Here is a 17,849-nt window from a genome sequence, read left to right on the forward strand (position 1 = left end):
GAAGCAGATGTTGTTTAAATTATTCTTGTGCTTAATATTTTCCCCTGGTGTTTTCCTCCAAGAAAGATGCTTGTTGGTGACAACAGATGATCGTTCACCTTTAAACTCATCAGCTCATGCTTACCTACCCTACTGAATTATTTAATGCACAGCCGCAAATTTATCCTTCTGGGATGCAAAATTTGACATTACAGAGGGTCAATCTGAACAGCATATTATGCTGGATAGCTAAATCCAAGGAAAGAAGTAGGGATAATTAGATTCTGGAAGCAAGGTGTAAGGCTGATGGAGGATTAGTTTGTGGCTATATTTTTTAATGAGCTCAAATACTAGAGTCTCACTCTAGCCTAGGCTGGTCTGGAACTCACTCAGTAGTTTCAAGCTGGCCTTCAACTCATAGCGATCCTCCTACCTCTTCCTCCCAAGTGTTGTAATTAAAGGCATGTGCCACCACACCAGGTTCTGAGTTAATAATTTTTTAAAGTTTTTACAAATTTTTATTTTTTATGGTTAATTAGTTTTGTACTCAGTGAATACAGTCAAGTTGGTACCATTGTTAGCCTCCTCCCTGTCCTCTCCCTGTCCCCTCCTTGTTGAGGTATATGGGTCACGCATTGTGGGGTTATCCCTCAGTTATGGGCAGGAGGAAAAGTCTCTATATCACGACCCAACGCTTGGCTCTGACATTCTCTCTGCCCCCTCTACTGCAAATTTCCCTGAGCCATGTCGGGTTCATTTTAGGTCTGCTTCAGTGATGAGGTATTGGGGGCCTCTGTGTCTCTGGATATCTGATTTGGTAGGAGTTGATTGTTCTCTGTGTCAATTTCCTTCACCCTTGTTCTGGTACCAGGGTCACCAAGAAAACAGCACCCTTGCTTGTTTCACCAATTATTCTTAGTTTCAGCTGGGGCCCCTTTGAGGTATGATGGGGTGGTTCTCTCCTTAGGATCTGCATCTATCTGAAAAAGAGAAGCATATTCTCTGATGGCGAGTAAAGTTAGCACCAGATAAATGGGATAACCCTTATTGTTTTAGAGAGAATTTAATAGGTGTAGGCCCTCTTATAGCCCACATTTGGTGGTAGCTTGATAATGGAGAGCGGGCTCATTTTTGGATATGGTTCTGACTTGTTTCCCAGCTCCAGCTATGGGTTCTGTTCCACTGAGCAGACCAGTTAGCCAAATCAAGAGCAGTTAGTTTCCCACCATGGCTGTACATCACTACTGCACTTGTGTGAGCATCACGACAGGTTATTTGTTGGTAAGTAGGTGAGACCATTAGTTGCTTGGACAGATATTGGTCATTTTCCCCCAGTTGCCCATGTAGCACCTTCTGGCACTAGACTCGCTGAGTATCTGGGGACTGACTCTCTTCCAGCTTCCAACCATGTCATTCATTCCGTGTTACCTGTCAATCACATATGGTGTCTTCAGCAGTAGAGTCTTACCACTAAACCTCTGGTGGGTCATCAAGTAGTCGGACAGAAATTTGTCATTCTTTTAAGAAACTTTGTAGGTCTCTCTGATCCAAAGCTCATTGTAGATGATAGCAACCTGCTGTTACTGGGAATTACAGATCAGTGCCCATGAAGAGAAGGAAGAAAAAGATAAGTTATATAAAAGAGTTAGAGAGAAGAGGGAGAGAGAGAGAGAGAGAGAGAGAGAGAAGCAGTAAAAGATTAGGGTCAGTCTTCATCATACCTTCTCCAGGGCTCTGTGACTCAGGTGTTCCCTCTAAGGGCTTGGTGAAGTTTCAACCATGTGGTCTGCCTTTTAGGAGGTAGAATTTTATGCTACCATTGTCATTTGGGTTGAGACTTGTGTCCCCCACCCCTAAGTGTAGAAAATAGGTAATATGACATATTGCATGTGTTGAGAGTGGACAGTGCCCAGAGAGACCAATAGCTGCATAAAATTTTTTCAAGTTTGTAAAACAGATAGCTTTCTTGAGAGGGGGGCTGGATTTTCCTTAAACATTTTTTTTCCTTCCTCCCTCCAACCCTCTCTCCTTTCTTTCTTTTATTTTTTTCAAGGTAGGGTCTTATTCTAGCCCAGGCTGACCTAGAATTCCCTATGTACTCTCAGCAGTCATCCTGCCTCAGCTTCCTGAGTGCTGGGATTAAAGGTGTGCACCACCATGCCTGGCTTTTCCTGAGATTTATAATACATGAAAACTAAAAAGGAAATTTAAATTTTGAAAGAGAGACTTTTAGTCCAAGATCTTCAACTACAGCTTTTTGTGGGGTGGAATCCTGAATGTTACTGGCATATAAATGTGATTCATCTGAGATCAACATCAAGGTAGGGTAAGAGAAGAGTATTTTGATAAAATCATATATAATTGAAGTGACATACAAATTGATAATTAAAGGACATGAAGTGCAGAATGCCATGATTAGAGGTTATAATATTTTTATTTTTGCATATATATTTTTGCTTATTTATTTGCAAGCAGAGAGAAATAGAGAAGAGAGATAGACAGAGAGAATGAGTGCACCAGGGCCTTCAGCCATTGCAAATAAACTCCAGAAGCATGCACCACTGTACATCTGGCTTTATGTGACTACTGGGGAATTGAACTATGGTCATTGGGCTTTGTAGTTAAACACCTTAACCACTGAACCACCTCTCCAGCCCTATAATATTTTTAAAGAAGAAGCAATTAAAAAGGAAGTTATTGAAGCTCAAGTGATAGCTCAGTGGTTAAGTGTGCATCCTGCACAAGCATGAGGGTCTGAGGGGGTCTGGGCCTAGTAGCATTCAAACCTCCAGATCTTGCATAAAACATATGAATGTGGCACATACTCTTGTAAATGTAGTACCACAGGGGAGTAGAGACCCTTGAGTTATTGGAGCCATTTAAGCTCCAGAATCAGTAACAGAAATTTTGACTCAAAAACAAGACCAGACAGAGTATGGGGTATAGCAAGGCACATGCCATGCCCCTCATGCTACATCATAGACATACAATTACACAAACATGCATGCATGTACATACACATTATGTTCTTTTATTTACATGAATGTGCATGCACACACATACATATCATATATACTTGCACACAGGTGCATGCACAAACACATACACAGTACATGCATTTACTTCCACAATGGTGCATGCACACTCATACTCATTACATAGAGTTACACACAGGTGCATGCACACACATACACATCACATACATACACTTACACATAGATGTATGCACACATATCTACACAAGCAAAAACCAAAATTTACAAAAAAAAATTATTGGAATTAAATTTTGAAATGACGTTTGCTTTCTCATTCAGCTTTTCTCAAACAAAGGTACAAATCCTCCATCATTATCACTATACCTACTTGAGTTTATACCCATGAGGTGTCCTGGGAGAAAGGCATGTATGCTTGGATATAGTTTGAGAAAATTTGAGCTTTTTACAGGATCAGGTAGTGGGAACAGAACAATTCCTTTTTATTTTAGTTATATTTTGATATAGAAACTCACTGTAGCCCATGCTTGCCTCAAGCTTGCAGTGTAGCCAGGTTGCCCTTGAATAGTCATCTTTTTTCTGCTTACCTAAACTCTGGTATTGCAGGTGTGTGTAACCATTATGCCAAACCCAGAAAGTTTCTTAGTATGGAAAGGTTAACTAAATGTATGCTTGGTGGACAACACAGATTAGCAGAAGCATAAAGCACCTCTCTCTCCTAATAGAGATCTCAGGAAATCCAACCATTTGCAGAAGAATGGTGAGGTTTTAAAGAATTTGATTGGTCTTTGTCTCTGTTTCATGGAGGAAAACTAACTCCTTGGAATATCCCAAATGACAGGCTCTTTATAATGTATAGTGGGTCATGATCATTAATGCTAATGAATTAACTTTGGATAGGAGCAGTCCATACCAGAAAAACTAGCTCTGAGCCTAGAGAGTTGGAGCTTTGAGCTACTTAGTTCCTGTCAGCTGACCTCCTATTCCCCAGGAGACAAAGCCTGGAGGATTGAGATCAGTTATTTTTCAGTGATTTAATTATGCATACCTCAGTAATGAAACCTTGATTCAAAAAGAAAACCCTCCAAATACAGATCTCAATGAATACTCACTGATGTGTGACAATGATGATAAGCCCTGGCTGACCAGGGAAGAGCTGAACCTTCTGCTTCTTTCTCCCCAAATGCTACCCTGAGTGTTTCATTGATCATAGAGTTAAAGGATCCACATAGCACTTTATGAGTTCTGTGAGTGATTTTAGAACTGTTGATCTCAAAGAAGTTGTGAAACCCCTGAAGTTATAGTCAATTGATAAGAAGTATCAATGGTCTGAGAAGCCTTGAGATGTGGTTGCCATCTGAAGAAAGGAAAGTCTTATGGAAAAGCATTTAGTCGTGAAGCCTAACAGTCCTTTGTGGTTTTCATTGGAATTACACTGCTGTATATCCCATTGTTGGTAAAATGGAACAAGTGGTAAAAAGAACAGAACACCTATCATCTTTCTGCATTATGTGTTGACAGTCTCTGTAGTTGGTCCAGCACCATGCAAATATTCTCAATCACCACTTCAGAGAGCTTTGACAGGTCTCCAACCACTAATATATGCTCTTCTGACAGACTGGATCCAAACTGTGGAAGGCAGCTCTGCCAGAACTGTGATAGCCCCTTGCCCTGCCCTGCCCCTTATGCGGTCAAGTATATATTGAAGGCTGGTTCCTGGGGATTCACAGAGATTTACCTTCAGTGGTCATTGGTTTGGCCATGCACACTCAACTATTGCTTTCCTGACCTGTATCTTTCCTTCTCTTCTTTTCATGTTTCTTTCTTTCTTTTTTCTTCAAAATAACTACATGCCTAGATTTTTGTTGCTGTTGTTATTTATTTGATTTCTCTAGGGCATGGAGAACCAAAACTAGAGAATCTGCTTGACTAATAATGAATGAGATGGCCAAAAATGCAAGGCTCAAGGCCCATACATAGAAAAAAAAAAAAAGATGGCATTGCATTGGAATATAAACATCCTAAGCAGGAAATGAATGAGCATAATCATGAAAAATGTTTTAATATAGAAACCCAGAGAGAATTTTGAAAACTGCCTGAAAGTACCAATAAAAATCAAAACTATGTAATGTGAATTGACAGTTATAAGACAGTACAAGATTAAGAGGATATAAGGAAAATGAAAAGAGAATCTAGTGAAATAAGGATAAATTACACATTTAATAAAACTTCTTTAGCACAAAATTAAATTAGTAATGTGGAGCTCAAACTTTTAAAGATCATCTGAAAGGTAGAAAAAATGATGAGAGAAAAGTAATATGAGACAAAATTTACATATTAATTGTAATGGTTTTCAAACATATCCCCTAGCTTCAGCCTGGCCTGAGATTCAGTGGCATATAAGCATTTTCTTTTGACATTCACATTGAATCTCCAAATTCTGAATTTGTCAGCTTTCCTTCAGCACTGAATATCTAATGTGCTCTCTAAATACTCTATTGAATAACATTTCATTGGAATTGTGTCTTAATTTCCTGCCTCACTTGCTTTTTTATAATGAGAAAAAAGTACATGAACACACACATACACACACATATATGATTTTTATTAATTTTCTTCCCTTCATAATCTATGTCTGGACAGCGTTTTGGTACATCCTTAGAAAATAACTAGAAAGGCTGCTCAAATGAATAGACAGCTTAAGCAAGTTAGCTGTTCTGAAAGAAATTAAAAAAATAAATAAATAAAACCAACAGTCAAACAGTCCTGTGGTAAAGAAAAGCAAACTACTGCATGTTGATATAATAAGATTATATAAAATGCTGTAGGTCATTGCTTTCTATTGCCTGGAAAATGGCTACTGAAGCCTGCAGCTGAGTACAAGAGCAAGTGAACTGGGAACGGCTGGAGTCTGGGGATAGAAACCCACCACCCAGGCTTGGTGAGGGTCCAGTATACATGTTCAATAGCTGCACAATAAAACACCACAGCTGCCTAAACTGCCCTCTGCCATACTACTTGTCTGCAAGAGCCAAGTGACAAAATAAAAACCAAGTATCTTGCTGCAAGTTGGAAAAGGATGTAGAGAGGAATCAGCAGCATTGAGGCATCCATGCAGGCCCATGAGGAGCCTGCAGTCACACTGTTTGGTATAGCATTTGTGTCATGTAGACAGCATTGGGTACTTTTCAGAAAAGGTTCTCTTCTAGGTGAGAGTAACGTAGTAGCGACACATTGACTTGAACCACAAAAAAAGTCAATACTGAACAGAATCTTCCTCACCACAGCACTAAGGAGGGTATTTAGTACTTGGGGGTGCCAGGAATGTCTGTGGGGCAGTAGTTAGCTGGGATGGTTGTAGCATCTTCCCCAGTCATAGCTGCAAGCAATCTGGACAACTGAATCTGGGGATAGATGGGTCAACTGGAGCAGGCTGTGTTGGTTTAGCACTGCAAGCATAAGTATCTTGGTGGCACTGAGTTTAACCAGGGAGCTTTACTATCTTGTGCATATTTACTTCAGGAACCAAGTGCAATGCGTGGCTCTGCCTATCACAGGCAAGAAAACTGGGGAAAGTCTGAAAGTGTTCATGTTTTGCATACATAACAGAAAATGTACAACTCAACAATGGTTGCAGGCTGCATTTCTGTCCTCATATTTATGAGATTGTTCTTTGAGGGTTGAAACTCCTTTTTGCTGTGTATCAACTAGGTTTAAAATATCTGCTCTGACCAATGTAACTTATTACATACATTTACGATAATGAACATACAAAGGTTTGTATCCAAAGTCCTTTCATGGGCTGTAGAGATGGTTTACTCGGTAAAGTGCTTGCCTTGCAAGCATGAAGACCCACATTTGGATTTACAGTACCCATATAAATACCAGGTGGTGTGCCTGTGCCTACAATCTCAGTGCTGGGTAAGGGGAGATAGGAGGTCTTCAGGGATTTCTGGCTACCCAGTTAGTTGAATTGGTGAACTCTGATTCACCAATTTGAGACTTCCTCTCAAAAATTACATGGAAAATTACTGAAGAAGACAGCTGATATTGCCCTTTGGCATCCACATATATGTACACACATATGCACGCACACCTGTACCCACATGATCATGCATGCACACATATAACACACACACATACACACACACACACAAATTTTGTAATGTGATTGACAGTAATGTAATGGGGTACCATGTGTTCTGGAAAGTCCTTGAACCCTAAACCCTAGATCTGTGTCTAGTTTTAATCAAAGAATTGAATAAAATAAGACTGAGAAGGATAATTATTAAATGATTATATTTACTAAGAGAAGTAGAGTTAGGGAAACATAGAACCAAGGCAAGCACCCATGTGGCATGAGAGTCCAAGTGGTGGGCCTGAGAAAATCATGAAAAGGACAGAAGAAAAAGTTCAAAGTTCCTTCCATGTAAGGAACTGGACCATGTAAAAAGCCCATGTGGTAAGAGTAAGGGAAAGGGGGCCTTCCCTTGGCTTGGGCTGGCTGGGCCTGGGCCAAGCAGGGGGGACACTCACCAGCAGCTGGAGGTTTCCAAATGGTTAGACAGCTCAGAGATCTTGTCCTCCCTCACAAAAATATTTATAACCTTATGGTGGTGGGCTTTATTTTTCATGTCAGCTCACCTGATGGATAGGTGATTGGTTTGGGCTAGGGACCGTCTCAGGAGGAGGCGAGCAAATAATGTCAAATTATGGGGACTTAACTTTGACTAGATTTAAATCCTAGGAGAGACCTTGCTCCCAGGAGGGACCCTGGTTGTTTATAGAAAAACAGATAGAGATAAGAGATAAGTCAGATCCTGCTTTGACTTCTAGCACAGTGGAGACTACAAAGACATGTCCAAAGACATTTCAGCTTTTTTTATTTGCAGGGGCCCAGTCACCCTAACTGCCTAAAAGACCTCCCTGACACCATCTCAGTAACATAAATTTTTAAGTGGTACATAAACTTTTGAAGAAAATTCGATTGATGCTAATATATTATTATCTACTGGCAAAAGCAAAAATAATTGATGAAATTACAAAAGTATTTCATGATAAGGTTAGGTCAAGACAACACAAAGCCATATGACACATAAAAGCTATTGAAACTCAATTGCTTGATACCTGCTAGAAAATCACACTACAAAGCTACAAATAGATTAAAATAAAAGGATCCATATCTAAGAAGTCTGGATTAGTTATGACAGTATCACACAAAAACAACATTTCAGAGCAGACTATCATCTTTTTTTAAGAAAAACAAGAATATTTCATAATTAGAGAAACTGGCTCATCAAAAAACACAAAGTAATCATAAATATGTGTAATATAATAATAGGACTTCAAATTATATCTAGAAAAATATTAATGAGACCGAGACAAGAAAAAATGGACAAATCTATGAGCGTGGGTGATATCTTAATAGTCTTTTAAAATAATTGCTAGAATAAGGAGGCAGAAAAGACTTATATATTACTCTTAAGTAACTAGAATAAATCTAGGTAGATATAAATATAGACCACTGTGCCCAAATCATCAAAATATACTTTCATTTCAAGATCCCATGGCATGTAATACTTATCAATACAGGTTGCCTTATGAGTGTATATTATTTGGCGTTAATGCAATACATTTAAAATGATTTAAATAGAGCTGTGACTACCCCTGTAATAGTTATACCACTATTGAACCTGAAGGCATGTCTTTACTGGTAGATCAGTATTGCAGAATGAAGGATTCACCTCTGGGTGGTATTATTGATGACACCCTCTGCCAGCAGCTTCATAGCACCTTCTAGCACTATGAAAATTAGTCAGTATGAAAACAGCATCTGTCTCAGTTCCAACTGAACTTACTATGTCCTGCTACCCATGAGTGTGGTGTCTTATCTTTCAGTTCTGTTGGGAAGCCTCAGACACTTCCCTGACTAGCAACTTGCAAGGATGTATCCCATGTCTGGTACCGATATTATAGTTTGATAGCCTAAACTTACTAGGACAGCATCATCCTTCTGTGTAGGGTACCTCCATTCTATTATGACTTTTTCTATTTATATATTTCTTATGAAGTTCGCCAAGTAGTAGGTGTTATTGTGTTTTAATATCCCCTATGACTTGGTGAGTCCTCCTCTGACTCCATCTTCTGGCCCATCTCCCTGTCCTCAATCCTGCTTAGCCATTTCCAAAGCCAGTATAACCCTCATAAGTGGTAGAACCACTTATGTTCTACTGTGTCTTCCCCTAAAGGATTTACTCTGTCTCCCAGTCCTTTTATACTCACAGGTCTGGAGAATCAAAGCCTGGGTTCACATATGAGAAAGAACATGAAACAATCTTCTTTTTGAGCCTGAGTTACCTCGCTCAATATGATGTTTTACAGTTCCACCCATTTTCTTGAAAATTTTTATTTTACTTTACAGCTGAATAAAATCCCACTTTGCATATGTACCACATTTTCATTATCTAGTCATCCATTGATGGAGATCTAGGTTGATTCCCTTTCCTTGCTATTGTGACTAGAAGAGCAATGAACATTGATGTACAAGAATCTCTGTAGTAAAGGGTACAGTTCTTAGGTATATGTCCAGAACTACTACAGCTGAATCATATGGTAGTTCTAATTTTAACTTTTTGAAGGGCCTTACATTGATACCTATGGCGACTAGGCCAGTTTACACCCACACCTGCAGTGAATAAATCTTCCCTTTTCCCCACATCCTCACCAGCAACTGTTGCCATTCTGACTTGAAGTGATATGAGTATTTTTTAAAAAATATTGTGCTTTTATTTATTTGAAAGAGAGAGAGAGAGAGAGAGGTTGAGAATGAGAATTGGCACACTAGGGCCCCCAACCACTGCAAATGCTCTCCATACACATGTGCCACCTTGTGCATCTGGCTTATGTAGGTCCTGGGGAATAGAATCTGGGTCCTTTGATTTTGCAGGCAAGCATTTTAACCACTAATCCATTTCTTCAGCTTGGTGTGAATATTTTTAATTTGCATTTTACTGATGGCTACAGATGTTGAACATACTTTTAAAATACTTCTTAGCCATTTATATTTCTTCTTTTGAGAACTCTGACTCTATAAAACATTTTTCATTTGTTCTTGTTTTATTATAGTTTCTTATTTCTTTATATATTATAGATACTAATCATCTGTCACATATAACTAGAAGTTATTGGTATATTTTGATCATTTCGAAGGTCATCACTTCACTCAAAGAACAGTTTTTTTCTGTTGCACAGAAATGTTTTAATTTCATAAGATCCTATTTGTCAACTGTTTGCCTTATTCCTTATAATGGTGCTTCTTTTCCTTATAACAGTACCTTATTCCTTATAAGGGTGACTAGAGTTGTATTTATCTCTAGTGTCTGTTCATATGTTTTATTTAAACTTATCACTGATTTTGTTTAACTGATGCACTTCTCCTACCCTGCCTTTAAGCCCTGATATCCTGTCCTCTACATGATCTCTTCTAATGGCGAGGCTTTCTGCAGAGCTTCATATTTGACTTAGTGTGTTTTTCTTTTCCAGTGTTATGTAAGCTTGTTTCTTTCTAGTTACTGAATTTTAGTTTCATATCTCAGCCTGACTTCATTTTATGCAGCTGTTTGTATTCTCCTGGACTTTGCCTATGCCCTCTTTGAGGTCATTCATTTGTTTGTATTCTCTTGGGTTTTCATTCTGGCATGCACTTGTGTCCTCTTTGAGTTCTTTGTTCATATTTTTAATGGTCATTTTGAATTCTTCATCTTGAATTTCCTCTTAGTATCTCTCGGAGGGCCTCAACTATGGGAATGATAATTCTTGGAGGAGACATATTGCCCTACTGTTTGGAGTTACTCATTTTGCCCTCGAGACTTCCCATGTGGAGATAATGCCTTGGCCATTTTTCTGGCACACTCATTTTAAGGGTATATTTTGAATGATGCTTGATGTTCCTTTGTCTTAGCTTGTCTTTGCTTAGTTCTGTGTGAAGTTCAGCTGTGTGGATGGGATAGTAAAGTGACAATAATTTGTCTGGTTCTGTAGGCCAGGGTATATGCATTATATGCCCCATAGGCAATGTTAGCTGGTAGTGGGAGAACAAACATTGCTACTGTTTGGCTGTGTCTACACTCACACATGGGGGCCTGACAGCAGTGGGCACGTGGAGGGGGAAGAGTTCTGGGGGGAGGGCTGCTGCGCTTACCATTATGTGTGGGACTCCAGCAGTGGTGGTGGTGGTGGGAGGGGGAGAAAGAAAGTGGTGTGGTGAGTGAGAGGCTAAGCCACCCACCAGTGGTTGCCAAATATATGTTGTTTCTTTTTGGTGTGTGTAGTATGTGTGATGTGGCATGTGTGGTGAATGTCTCCCATGTGCTTGCCTGTGGCACCTTGCTGGCTGGCCTGCAGCTCCCCAGTACTCACACACACAGGTTGGATGAGAACATATAGGTGTCCTACTCTATTGCTGACCCGTTACTGGTTTCAGAGTCTGTTCCTGGTTTCAGAGCTTGCCTTTCATGAATACTTGTGATAATCTGGTCTTCTCTTCCCCTAAAACTAGGACTAGAGATGTGCATGGTTGCATGGCTATGCCCAGCTGTGTGTGTGTGTGGGGGTTCAGACGGTTTGAACTCAGGCAGTCTTGCCCCCTCATCTCATGCTTATATAGGAACTACACTTGACTATTGAGCCCTATCTACAGCCCTAAAGTTTAATTTTTAATAAAATATATCTTTTCCAAAAGAATGCTGCAAGTCCAGGTTGTTCCACTAACAAATTGTATTGAACAAGAATATGCTAACTCAGTTTTATAAAAATTGTTCTTTAAGGTTGAAGATATATACTTCTAAGAACCCTTGTGTGGGAGGTGGTATAAGAAAAAATGAGATAGGAAAAGCATTTAGATTTGAAAGGCAAAATCAATGTCATTACAATTGTCTATATAATGTAATTGCTATAATTGGTGAATCTGAGGGAAAATGTGAATTTGGTATATTAGTAAGATACATGAGCAGTATACAATCCCAACTATAATTGTATAAGAAATAAGTAAATATAATTTTAAAATAATGCAATTTATAGCAGCACTTAAAATAAGAATGTTTAGGAAAAAAATAATTTAAGAATATATAATATCTGAAGAGAACAACTACAAAACATACAGAAAAAATGTGCAACACTAAACTAGAGTATATACACTTAAGAATCACAGACTTTGGGCAGGAAGATGGTTCAGCAGTTAAAGGTATTTGCTTGCAAAACTTGACAGCTTAGGTTTGAATCCCCAGTATCCATACAAAGCCAGATGCACAAAATGGCTCATACTTCTGGAGTTCTAGTGCAGTGGCAAGAGGCTAAGGCATGACTGTTCTCTCTCATTCTCCCTCCTTCTCTCTATTTCTCTCCTCCTCTATCATTATCTCTCTCCAATAGATAAATAAATAAAAATATAAAAAAGAGGGCTGGAGAGATTGCTTAGTGGTTAAGGTGATGCCCTACAAATCCTAAGGACCCATGTTCAACTCTTCAGATCCTACATCAGCCAGACACACAAGGTGATGCAAGTGCCCAAGGTAGCACACGTGTCTGAAGTTTGATTGCAGTGGCTTGAGGCCCTGGCATGCCAATTCTCTCTCTCTCCTGCTCACTCTCACAATAAAATAGGCTAGTCTGTTGGAATTGCCTCAAAAAATATAAAAAAGAATCACAGACTTAATATGTAATTTCAGTATAGTTCAAATCGAAGTATTATAATCCTTTTATTCTTTGACAAGTAAATTCTGATTTTTATGTAAGCATACAAAAGATTGAGAATAGCTAAAACAAGTTTTAGAAAGCAAATGTTATAGGACTAAGTTGATTTAAAGACTTATTTGGGGGCCGGAGAGATGGTTTAGTGGTTAAGAGCTTGGCTATGAAGCCTAAGCACCCCGGTTCAAGGCTCAATTCCCCAGGATCCACATTAGCCAGATGCACAAAGGGTGGCATGCATATGGAATTTGTTTGCAGTGGCTGGAAGCCCTGGCACACCAATTCTCTCTCTCTCTCTCTCTGTCACACTCAAATAAATAAAAATAAACAAACAAAATTAAAGACTTATTCAGCAAGTAAAACAAAATAATGTACTATTAACATGAAGAATAAATATTACACCAATGGAATAAAAAAAACAGTCCAGAAATAAACCTAGTCATCTACTATCAACTGATAATAGCAATTTGGTAAGAAAACTCAAGAGGAAAATGATATTTCTTACAAATACTGCTCCAAGAACTGGATAGTGACTTGGAGAAAGTAAGGCTTTCCTTTTCTTCATATGATACACAAACATTAAGTTGAACTTACCCATCAGTCTTTTCTAATGTAAGAGTTAAAAATATTTTAAACTGTTAGGATTCAATATTCATGGTGCTTGTTTGGTGCTCATTTCTTCAATTTAAGAAATAAAATAATTATAAAATAAAATAATTATAGAAAAAAGAATGTATTGAATTTCATCAAAAGAACATTTGTTCTCCTAAAGATACTATGACCAATGAAAATATAATTCTTGAGTCACTGGAGAAATGACTTAAATATGTGATAACCATGTTATGTTCTGGAACTTTCATATGTTATTTGTTGTACGTTCAAATGGGAAAATGACTTAATGGAAGAGTTTGAAAGTTTTGTAAAACTGTAAAGATACATCTGTTATGTGTTATAACCGTTATTTTTGATCCAATCATTTAAATTCTAAGGATTCATCTAAGAGAAATGAAAGTAAACATTTATGAGAAGATGTGAATATAGGGGTTATTAACAGCTGTGTTTATGACAGCCCAAAAGTGGAAACACCTAAGAGACCTTCAATATATGAACCCATAAAAAATTGTAAGGTGCTTATAATAAAATATCACTGGGCAATGGAAATGAATAAGTATACATGATACATGCACCAATTTGGATGAATCTCAAAATAATTGGGCTATATGGAAGAATCTGAATAAAAGAGAATACATGTTACATAATGATGTTTATATAAAACTTGAAAAAATCAAATATAAAGTAACAAAGCAGATTAGTAGCCACTCACCAATGGAAGGAGGAAAAGATTATAATGGTTCACTAAAATGGTTTCCTGAGGAATAAGATCAAGTGGTTGATTAAAACGACTATTAGTGTTTTATCTAGTGGGAACAAATTCAGTATTTAAAATATATTTAATATAGTCATTGCTCTGTGTAATGGGTTATACATCTTTGAATGCAACCATTATAGATCCAAAATATTCAGAAAAAATGCTTCCCTAAAAACATGTATAGACTTTCTTGGACCATTATTCTCTGGACAACATAATGTAAAATCTATTGATACAGAATCTTGTGTTAGGTATCACCTGTTAGAGGTGATTAGACATTGAAAACGGTGGATTATATGGAACTACTCTTGACTTGATTATTTGCAGATTTTGTTAGCAGCAGCAGGTCCTGGAATCAATCCCTCATGTTTATCAAGATTCAACTATATTTGGCATTTCATAATCTCATAATAAAAGATTATGACAATTCATATGGCATATGAAGCCCCCAGTGCACTTCATTTCCACAGTGTTATGTGAAAATAGTAATTACTTGTATATATAATGGTACAGACAATTAGCAAATATGCAAGGCAACAGTGAGTGATAAAGTGTTAGCAAGGGAATAAGGAACTCTCCCTCCTCCCTTCTCTAACTGCCTCAACATGAATCAAATCTTGTGCTGGAGGTGGGTTGTCCATAGAGCCCCATTTTACCCCAAACCTCTTCATTTCAAGGACTGAAAACAGAAATCCAGCTTGAAGAAGGGAGATGATAGGATGACTGGGGATAACTTTGAATTGAATTTCAAGCCAAAATACTATGCTATCTCTTAATTATCCAAATGAGATGGTAGAATAAGTGACAATCTACTCATTCAAACTAAGATGTCACTTAGGAAACTGGCTACCTAGGAGTGATGGAGTTCATCATTGGACAGAGACAGTATCAATTACTGGATCAAACGAACGCTTTTCATGTCTATGTCTTGACAAATTGAGATTTTATAGGAACTGAATCATGCAAATTACAATGTTTCAAATTTCATTCAAAATTGCCTTGGATACACACACTAACACATCCTTGCAAAAATTTGAATCATGTGAATCAAAACAAATAGGATATGAGTATCTGGTTTAACTCTGCACATACCTTACAATAGTTATGCACAAAAGAACAAATTTGCACTTGTACTAAACTTCCATATATTATACCTAACAGACTTTATCTTAAATTTTGAGATAATAATTTGAGAATTCAGTTATTTTGTGTATAGCCAGAATGACTATCATAAAGAAACCATAATGTGAAATATTTCCACACATTTATATGGGATCATAAAGTGAATAACCTGTGAATAACTTTAAAATAATTTATTGTTCTTTTTAAAAAGGGGGGACCCGGGAAATGGCTCAGCAGTTAAAGGTACATGCTTATAAAGCCTCATGGCCTGGGTTTGATTCCCCAGTACCCATTTAAGTCAGATGCACAAAGTTTCTCATGCTTCTGGAGATCATGTGCAGTGGCAAGAGGTCCTGAGGTGCCCATTCTTTTTCTCTCTCTCTTCCTTTGCTCACAAAAAATAAAAAAAATTAAAATAATAATTTCTTGAAGAAATTACTCCATCAGACCAAGCCATCTGTTAATCTTTTTGGTTTTCACAATTTTAGAAAACATACAAAATAATGTCTTTGATGACTTTTTCATATATGTATCACATCTATACTTTCTTCAATTAGCCCTCCATCACCCTCCTAACATCATTCCTTCTCTCACTGGTGCTTTACCTACCCATAAGTAATCCTCCATTTGATTTCATGTTACACACACACACATATTCATGAACACATATTTACATCTATATCAAAATGGGATAGAAAACAATTCTTCTTATCACCATTTTCAGTTTTCTTTTCCTCTTGTCCTTAGACCCCTTCCTTCTGCACATTGTCACTCTTATATTTTCTTGTGAATACATACATATATGTTTACATATGTATTTTTAAATCTAGTCTTCATATGAAAGAATACGGGCAATGTTTGTTTTTCTGAGTCAGGCACCTTTGGTTTCACAGGATTGTAGGAGAAGCATAGCCAGGACCTGGGAGGAGGCCCTGAGATTACAGCACATACGGGATTGCTCCTTCCCCTGTGAGCCAAGCTAAACCCTGCCCAAACACCTGGACACCGCTGATGCAGGGAACGAGCCAATGAAAAAGGGACAACACAATGCCAAACAACGGAAGGACCAATGGGAAGTGGGGAAGGGAAAGGACAAATGTGAAGTAGGAAAGGGGTACCTAGAGATGTCTGTTTTCCTCAATAAATGAGTCTGCTTTCAGCTGCTCACCTGACTCCTGGAGTCTGTGTGGTTGACTCTGCGCCTCCTTACCCCCACCCCCAAGGGCTGTCGGGGGGATCCAGCAACAGCTGCGCCCATCCTGGAGCTCCTTTCCTGTGCGGCAGGGTTCTGACGTCTTGGGTTCTGATTTTTACTCCCTTTAGTTGGCTGTACTTGGATTTCTCCCCCTGGAAACCTCCTGGACGCCCTTCCTCTCTAGCACCGCGATGCGGCGCCCCCTACTCGGTGTTTACTCGGTAAGTTGGCCTGGTGTTCTTTGCCCCTCGAAGGTGAGTTAGGCGGCCTCTCTTTTTCTTTCCGTGTTTGTCCATCTGAACGTTAGGGAGGTACATTCTTTATGCTTGGTATGCCCGACATCTCCACATAAGGGGTGACCCCCCAGGAGATGGAACCCCGGAGTGGTCGCCCGACTGGCCTTCCTCTGGCCCTCCCTGACCGGAGACAGCGTGTGGGCACCCGGCAGTGGCCTAACGAACCAGGGAAGTCCCCACTGAGCACAAGACGCTTGGGTCCCACACGCTCTCTTCGGCTTTGCCTATGAGAGGGGCATCCTGCCATCACACCGCAAGGAGCCCCAGGTCAGGGCACTCAAATCCCTTCTTGTAACTCGGGGGCTTAAGGTTAAGTCTGCGGAGTTGGAGGGTTTTTGGAATGAGGCTGCGATACTGGCACCCTGGATCTCTCCGAGAACACGTGAGACCCACACTTATGGAAGAGGGTTCTCTTCCTCACCAGGAAGCGCGAAGTTGGCTCGGGGATTGCTCCCCTGCCTCTTTCGTCCCTATTCTCCTTGTCTTCATAGCGAGTTTGAAGTCTTCTCCTGAAGAAATCATAGCCGCCCATGATGAACATTGTCAGGAGCAGGCTAGTGTCAACCTTTCCAGCATCACACCACCACCCTCTACCGGACGCAGTAGATGCCCCTCGTCCTCTGATGACAAGGGGGCCAATACATCTAACTCAGTGCCTCCTGCCAAGCCTCCACACCATCCAAGCCTGATCCTCTGGCTACTGCGTCTGGTCTCACTCCCTAGTATATCCTTGGCGGGAACTCTGCGCTGTTGCCTCTTCCACGGTGGAGCCACTCACATCTCTCCTGCCCAATGCCCCACCGCAACAGCCTACACCTGCCCTCGTGCCTCCCCACCGTACATACTGGCGGCCAACTGAGGCCTACCCGGTTAAACTGGGCCCCAGTGCGGCCAACTAGCCATGGATACCTACCCCCCTACTGATATCTCCCTCATTCACAAGGCAGCCAAGCAGTCCGGCCTTGACTCTCCTTATTTTTTTTTTACAGATCACATTTAATAATAAAACATCTAGTTGCTTAATACATGTTTTTGAGATTACAATTTAATTTTCAAAACCAAAAAGTAAGTATTAAATATATCACTTTATAGCAAAGGACATTTAAGTGGACTGCACAAGCAGCAGGCAGACTTGTGTTATAAGAGGA

The sequence above is a fragment of the Jaculus jaculus genome, chromosome 2 (genome assembly GCF_020740685.1).
Source record: "Jaculus jaculus isolate mJacJac1 chromosome 2, mJacJac1.mat.Y.cur, whole genome shotgun sequence".
Lineage (NCBI taxonomy): Eukaryota > Metazoa > Chordata > Mammalia > Rodentia > Dipodidae > Jaculus > Jaculus jaculus.